Source organism: Tarenaya hassleriana, unplaced genomic scaffold, assembly GCF_000463585.1.
Source record: "Tarenaya hassleriana unplaced genomic scaffold, ASM46358v1 Cleome71, whole genome shotgun sequence".
In the NCBI taxonomy this organism is placed as follows: Eukaryota; Viridiplantae; Streptophyta; class Magnoliopsida; order Brassicales; family Cleomaceae; genus Tarenaya; species Tarenaya hassleriana.
This window is the reverse complement of record NW_010969648.1, coordinates 34278-42605: the sequence shown is the minus strand read 5'-3', so window position 1 is coordinate 42605 and position 8328 is coordinate 34278. Positions and strand designations below refer to the sequence as shown.

Sequence of the window (8328 nt, the reverse complement as noted above, 5' to 3'; positions counted from 1 at the left end):
CTATAAGACTCGGATAGAATTAGATCCAAGTGGTATGGAATCTCAAAGAATTCATGAATCTTCTAAGCAATTAGAGGAAGAAGATGAAGAGCCTAGAAGAAGTAAAAGGGCAAAGAAACCGACTTCTTTTGGTTCTGATTATCTAACGTTTATGTTGGATAAAGAACCACAGACATATCAAGAGGCTATGTCATCTCGTGAAGCTCCTTATTGGAAGGAAGCAGTGAAGAGTGAGATTGAATCAATCCGACAAAATCACACTTGGGAACTTGTGGATCTTCCACAAGGATGCAAACCATTGGGTTATAAATAGGTCTTCAAAAGAAAGATGAAACCGGATGGTTCTATTGAAAAATACAAGGCGGGACTTGTAGTCAAAGGCTATAGGCAAACTGAGGGTGTCGATTACTTCGATGTTTACTCTCCAGTCGCTCGGAAAACATCCATAAGAATTATCTTGGGTTCTGAACCACATAGAGATATGGGTTTGTTTCGGATCAAAATCAATAGGATAGATCGTATTATTCACATAGAGATATGGCTTAATCGATCTAGGGTTGATGATAGCGTTCTTTATGCACCTAGGGTTAACTTGAATAGATCGAGAGATTGACGAGTTACTCTGTAGGTAGGGAGTTAGTAGACCGAGAGGTGAATTCTCTATCTTTGTTGCTTGATGATTCCCGAATACAAGTCATAATCGTTATTCATGCATGCTTAGTATATACCCATACACGCGAATACGATCCCGACACCCGTAGTCATCCTTGTTTGATAGGTTACTCGTTTATATTGCTTTCTTATTTCGTTTTCTATAGATTCCAATTACTTCCATCATCACTTGCTTGCTTGCTTTGATCTCTTTTCGATTTAGATTTGGATTTAGCAACCAGTCCTTGTGTTCGACCCCGTGTTACGACGATCCGTATCCTTGCGGTGAGTTGTGAATCGGGTTATATATTTTAGACTCGGTACACACGTATCATCTCCTCAACAATCTCCGACCCAAACTCGCGACGTTCTCCGATCTCTGTCCAACACAACGGTGTCTTGCATGGTCTCCCATACAAGACCTCATATGGAGACACTCCTATGCTCGTGTGATGGCTGTTGTTGTACGCGAACTCGCACGACGTCAAGTACCGGTCCCACGGAGCTCCCACTCCATAATACAAGCTTGGAGCATGTCCTTCAGAGTCTGTATCGTTCGCTCCGACTGACCGTCTGTCTGAGGATGGTATGTCGTACTCATCTTGAGCTTCGTCCCCAGTGCCTCTTGAATCGCCTTCCACAAGCGGGATGTAAATCGGGCGTCTCTTGGAAATCCTCTAAGCAAACGTGTATTGCGTAGACGCATGATCTCATCAACATAAATCTGCGCCAACCGCTCGATCGGATACTCCTGAGGGATGGGAATAAAATGAGCGGATTTGGTTAGTCGATCCACGACTACCCAAATGGCGTTCTTCTTGCTTGGTGTGAGCGGTAATCTGACCACGAAGTCCATGGCGATCGAATCCAATTGGAATAGGAATCCTAATGGAATTAGGAAGGGAGGAAGTCATCGAGCTATTGCTTAACCATTACCATAGTTTTGCTTGTTTCCCTCTGCCTGATCGGGGCATGGATGTTCATGTCACCATCGTCTTCTTCCCTGGCTGAGTCTTTGGGCTTGTGGTCGAGGGAAACTACAAAAGATTTTGAAAGTTTCAACATTGACTTCACGAAAGAAGAGGTTTCCAGGAAAGATTCTGATGAAAAGAATGAGGAAAATGAGGTCGTGGCAGAGAGTAATGTAGAGAAGAATTATGCGGAGTTATCTGCTGAGGAGAAGTAGGATGATCAGAACTCCGGCTAGAACACTGAGTCAGAGGAGGAAAGAAACGAAGGTGGTGATGGGGAGAAAAATTCAAATGCTAGAGAAGTAGAAACAAAAGGCGATGTGGTGAAGCAAAACAAGAAAATTCAAGTGGAAGAGAGCTTGGAAGAAAAAAAATCTGAGGATGGGAACGAAAGTGAAGAAACGACGCAAGAAAGTGGTGGTGAATCTGAAGAAAACTCTGAGAAAAAGTCTGAAGAAAGTGGTAACCAATCTGATGAAAACACTAAAAAGGGTAATGAAGAAGTCTTCCTAGCCGGTGAGGATGAGATCACGAAAGAGGCAAAGACTGGAACAGGGGCTTGGTCAACTCAATTGCTCGAGTCACAGAACGAGAAGAAATCACAGCAGTCTTCAATAACTGAGGATCAAAACAGCTATGGCTGGAAAGTCTGCAATGTCACCGCTGGACCTGACTACATACCTTGCTTTGACAACTGGCAAGCTATCTTAAACCTTCCTTCTACAAGACACTACGAACACCGAGAGAGGCACTGTCCTGAGGAACCACCTCGATGCCTTGTCTCTCTGCCTGAAGGATATAAGCGATCCATCAACTAGCCGAAAAGCAGGGAAAAGGTAAAAGTTAGATATGATTATGAAACACACGCTTTCGCTTCCTCATTTTTATGGCATGACATCCCTTCTTTTGGTGGGCAATTTCAGATTTGGTACTACAATGTCCCTCACACCAAGCTCGCAGAGGTCAAGGGTCATCAAAACTGGGTGAAGGTTAGTGGTGATTATCTCACTTTCCCAGGTGGTGGAACTCAGTTCAAGAACGGTGCTCTTCACTACATCGACTTCATCCAACAGGTAAAAATGTGTTAAGAACAATAGTAAGAAATAGATAGATAATACCAATTGTATTCCCAAAACAAAGAGAAATACAATCAACCAAGAGGCATACCTCTCTTCACCCACACAAAAGATTAAAGTTCTGAGATACCCTTTCCCCAAACGAAAAACGTAATAGATATAGTCTCTCTCTCAGTAACAAACTGCTGAGGTGGCATATCTGCACACACATATCAGCACGTACATGAAAATAGGGAAATAACGGAATCGCCTAGGTAATTATTCTTGTCAGCCATAATCCTCTGCTACTCGCCTTCCGTAGCTTTCTATCCCCCTTTCTCTGCCTTGGGCCCCACATTCTGCTGCTGCTCTGCTCCTCCTCCTCTGTTCTTCCCTTTCTTCCTCGTCTAAACCCTTAGAGGTGTATCAAAATGACTTTGCATATCTCTCCTTATAAAACATGGTATTTACTTGAGCACTGCTTTATTTTTTGCAGTCTCATCCTGATATTGCGTGGGGAAATAGAACCCGTGTTATATTGGATGTCGGGTGTGGAGTTGCAAGCTTTGGAGGTTACCTTTTCGACAGAGATACACTTGCAATGTCACTTGCTCCTAAGGATGAACACGAGGCACAAGTTCAATTCGCACTGGAACGTGGTATTCCCGCAGTGTTAAACGTTATGGGAACCAAGAGACTACCATATCCCGCTTCAGTTATCGACCTTATCCATTGTGCCCGCTGTAGGGTCCCTTGGCACATCGAAGGTATGGTATCCCGCTATATCATACGGTTCTATATCTATGTATATTCCATTATTCTTTGTGTAAAACAACTTTTTTTTTTGTTCTAACTGAAGGCGGTAAGCTTCTTCTGGAATTGAACCGAGTGCTGAGGCCTAGTGGTTTCTTTGTATGGTCGGCTACTCTAGTTTACCGGAAGAACGAAGAAGATTCTTTTGTATGGAATGGTTTGCATTCTTCTCTTATGTAATGTGTTTATCACCTGAATAAGGTTTTGGCAAATTGAAGCTAACTTCTGAGTTACCTCTTTTGGCTTGTAGAGATGTCAGATCTAAGAAAAGCAATGTGCTGGAAGCTAGTGACCATCAAGAGAGACAAACTGAATGAGGTTGGTGCTGCCATATTCCAAAAGCCATCTTCTAACAAATGCTATGATAAAAGACCTCAAAACGAGCCACCACTCTGCAAGGAGTCCGATGATCCAAATGCAGCGTGGTATTTTATTTCTATCTTGATCTAAACAGAATACTAAGTCTTAGTTCCAACACAATTTAAGGCGAGAATATATATATATATATAACATGTTTGCAATGCTTCAGGAACGTTCCAGTCGAGGCATGCATGCACAAGGTACCAGAAATTTTATCGAAGCATGGAGCTGTGTGGCCTAAGCAATGGCCAGAAAGGTTGGAGAGTGCTCCAGAGTGGTTAAGCTCTAAGGAAGGTGTCTATGGAAACCCTGCAGAAGAAGATTTCACCACTGACTATGAACATTGGAAGACGATTGTTTCGAAAACTTACCTCAATGGTATGGGAATTGATTGGTCTAATGTAAGAAATGTCATGGAGCGGTCTATGGAGGGTAGGGTTTTCTTTGCCCTTTTTTCACCTTCCATTCTCCATGAACATCTCTTTGTTTGATGGCGTTGTTTCTCGGGTTCCGGTTCTTTTTAAACACATGTCTCGTTTCCCAGATTTGCTGCTGCCCTGAAGAATCTGAAGTTGTGGGTGATGAATATTGTTCCGATTCACTCAGCAGATACACTTCCTATAATATACGAACGTGGGTTGTTTGGAATGTATCATGATTGGTGTGAATCATTCAATACTTACCCGAGAAGTTATGACCTTCTTCATGACAATCATCTTTTCTCTGCCCTGAAAAAGAGGTTTTACACAAACTGGTCGTCTTTTAGACCCATTCCCTGATCTCATTTGATGTTCTGACCTTTTTTCTTGAATCGCAGGTGCAATTTGATACCGGTTGTTGCTGAAATCGATAGGATTCTCCGGCCCCAAGGAACGTTCATCGTAAGAGACGATATTGAAACAATAGGGGAGATCGAAAGGATGGTGAAATCCATGAAATGGGAAGTAAGAATGACATACTCGAAAGGCAACGAGGGTATGCTTTCGGTTCAGAAGTCATTTTGGCGTCCCGAAGAGGTCGAGACATTAAAATCGCCCTTCGATTAACCGTCGATTACACGGTTTTGGTAAGTTTGTTCTTTCCAACTCTCATCAGATTGGCTGTTACTTTGCCTTTGGTAATATTCCTTATCCACTTCCATTCTGAAGGAATATTTGTATACATGTCTCAGAAACATAGGGTTTGTCAAGAAACCATCCAAATGTAAATACAAAATGGAGCTTGCTTTGGTTAAGATCTTTTTTGGTTTCTTTATATGACTAATATGAATTATGGCTATATAGCTTGGTATATATGAATATATATACATGTATATATATACACACACGTATAACATGTACACATACATTATATATATATATATATATATATATAGCTTTGCAGAGACCTAACTGGCGACAAGAAGACAAAACATAAGTGAAGAAGAAGAAAAGATTGTCCGTAACAATCGCGTGGAAGATGGGTTTATTGTCGATACAGTGACAGCCATTGTCGTTTCCAATGTTTTTTTTGTCCTAATGGATGTGGAAGGGAGAATAACGTAATACCCGGCTCATGGAAGAGTCATATTCGACTGTGTATCTGATGCAAGTAAAAGACATTTTATTCATTCGCATCTTTAACCCTTTTTAAAATTTTAGAATTTCCAAAATAAAAGCAGATACGTACCAAACGGATATCCAAAACTTTTAAGATTTCCCATATCTCGTTCTTGATTGGATAGTGGATTGATTAATTATTCGAAGAGGTTTGATTGATAACTGAATTTCAGACATCCGAAAGACTTGTAGGATACAAAATCCAGATTTTATAAGAAAAATAAAAAAAGAGTAATTTTTAATGAATACCATGAGTATTTTTGTATGAACAACTCCATAACTTCTCCATATGTTGATTATGCTACTTACCGACTCATGTGGGATTTACTGACAAACCTTTCCAAATATATCGCAGGAGGAACAGAGGAAAGAAGGAGACGGCCAGGGTTAAGGAAGTAATTGAGAACGAGAAGGAAGAGGAGGGAGTTGAGACGGAGAGGTCTGACGTGGAGGCAGCATCTACAGGACAACAGTAATTGCTGAGGAATAATTATGTTATGCTCGCAGGGAATTGGGATGGAAGGTTGTTATGAACAGACTATAATTAGGAATGCCACCTCAGGGGGGTTGGCTAGTATTGATATGCATCTGTTTGGCTGGTTTAGGTATCGAGAATTATGTTTTGAGTTGTGAGGGTATAAAAGAGAGTGGTGTGCCTCTCTAATTCTGGGATATTTATATTTCTCTTTTGGATTCTTCAGAAACACAAGCAGCATTATATTATTTAAATATATCTTTCTATTACAAATATGCCTCCTAAGGATAATCGCATTGAACTGTTGGAAGATTTGATGCCCTCTAAGCTGGGAAAAATGGAGTCTGCCATGGGAGATATGCAGGGGGGATTTCATGCAGCTATGGGTGAGATGCAAGGAAGGTTTCAATCATCCGTGGAAGAGTTGCAGGGACCATTGTGGGCATCCAGAAGGAGGTTGGTCAGATACAAGTTTTGAAGCAAATGATGCAACAGCTTCTGACCCAACATGAACCACTGGACAAATCCCAGGAAAGATCAACCTGTGCTGAGATGGTTTTTGCTCCTCACGGCAAATCGCCCGTCGACATGGTGGAGATTCTCGAACCATCGGGGCTCGAGCGAACAATTGCCCTCGCCCTGAAATTGGACAGCAAGCCGATCGGGACACTTGGCGGCAAGATCGGTGACCACCGCAGCAACAAATCGGGATTTTCAACTTCAGGAAATCCGTTTCGCACGATTTCCTTGCCACCCTCGGGCTCGAGTGGGCCACAACGCTGGAATGGGCTGAGGCTTTTGTGCCTATTCCCTCTGGCCCAACATCTTATGGGTCCAACTCTTTTGTCCTTGCTGCGAAACCTCAGTCGGTTCGCTGAATCACCGACTCAGATCTGGATGAAAAGAGGAAGAAAGGGATCTGTTTCCGATGTGATGAGAAGTATTTTTTTGGGCATCGTTGTAGAGATAGTGAGTTGCAGGTGATTCTTGTTAAAGAGGAAAGGGAATTTGTACTTACAGAGGATGATGTGCCGGAGTTGGTAACAGATTAGGTCTCGGACACCAAACTTTGTGCCGCCACAAGGTGTTCGACAAAATTACTCAATGGGCATCTAAATAGAGCCTTTATAAAAAAATGCCCTTATTAGTTATTATGGGGCTTTCGGTTTTCTAGGGTAGTTTTAATATATCACCTTCTAAATGCAATGAACAAGCTATGTGACAATGCGTGAATCTTCCTTTTGTAGGAACACTTGTCCTTTGTTCGTCACCGAGAAACATGAAAAGCTTGATTTGGTTAACCGCGGAAGAGGCCGCGAAAAACAGGGGATGGGTTCTTTCGCTGTGTAGGGGATTTTACGTTACTTCGATCGTATGTCACGAATTAGTAACCAAATCCTTTACTTGTGTAAACCTGTGAGGATGACAATATCTAGTGTAACGGTATCGAAATCAAACAAGACAACAATTTTTAACGTGGAAAACCCCCTCGGTGTGAGGAGTAAAAACCACAGGACCGTAGTCCACCCAAAAATCCACTATAACTAGATTACAATATCAACACAACAACCTCCCGTTTACAAGAAACACACCCGAGTTTATAGAATATACACGTCAATATTCTAACCTCAATATACCAAGAGAGCACAACTTAACAAGCTGTAACTTAGGTAGCAAGTCAACCCCGTAGATTCTGATTCCGGAAACCAATGCAAAATCTTACCATAGAAATCAAAGAACAGAGGGTGTAGAACGAGCATACCAAATTTCACCTCGATCGGGAAAGAATCCACCGTCTGATATTCATAGCAATCAGACCTGCCGCAGTTTGATACCCTTGGATGAACAATTTTGGTAAAATCTATGTTTCTTTAATTCTAACCGTTGAAATCAAAATCCAACCGAAAAGAATCAAGAACAAGGAGTGTAGAAGATCTCCACAAAATTTCAGATCGATCAGATAATAGATCGATATTCGATTGATCACTTGATCAAAACCGCTCAAAACTGTTTTTCACTCTCCTTCTCCCTTTCACTCTCTCTGTCTTTCTCTCTTGTGTTTCTCCTTCTTGTTGCTGTGATTCATTTGTACACCCAAATCTCTCTATTTATGGAGGTTCTAGCTCCAATTTCTTCAATAAAAATGGCTGTAAATTTCAACCAAGATGGCTTCAAAGATGGTGTCTTCAAAAATGGTGGCTTAGGTTGTCAAATGGAGGTGCCTAACTTTGAAGAACATTTTCTCCACCTCCACATCTTGTTCACATGGGAGGAATTTCAACAATTCTCCCCTTTCCGACTATGTGAACAAATCACCATCCCAGTAACCTGCGACATATATCTAACTTCCCTTTAGGAAGTACCTTCGTCATCATATCAGCACCATTGTCATCATTGTGAACCTT

At 41.6% G+C, this 8328-nt stretch overlaps 1 long non-coding RNA gene and 1 pseudogene across 1 annotated transcript; one reads left to right on the top strand and one right to left on the bottom strand.

Moving 5' to 3' along the window:
- LOC104801621 overlaps positions 1-4953 on the top strand; it is a 7064-nt pseudogene extending 2111 nt beyond the window's left edge.
- A 249-nt stretch (positions 4954-5202) lies between these two features.
- On the bottom strand, positions 5203-7982 carry LOC104801614. The gene is made up of 3 exons (XR_769907.1): positions 7686-7982; positions 5519-7337; positions 5203-5431 (listed from the first exon to the last, which is right to left on the bottom strand). It is a non-coding gene; the product is annotated as an uncharacterized LOC104801614 (long non-coding RNA).
- Positions 7983-8328: the final 346 nt, after the last annotated feature.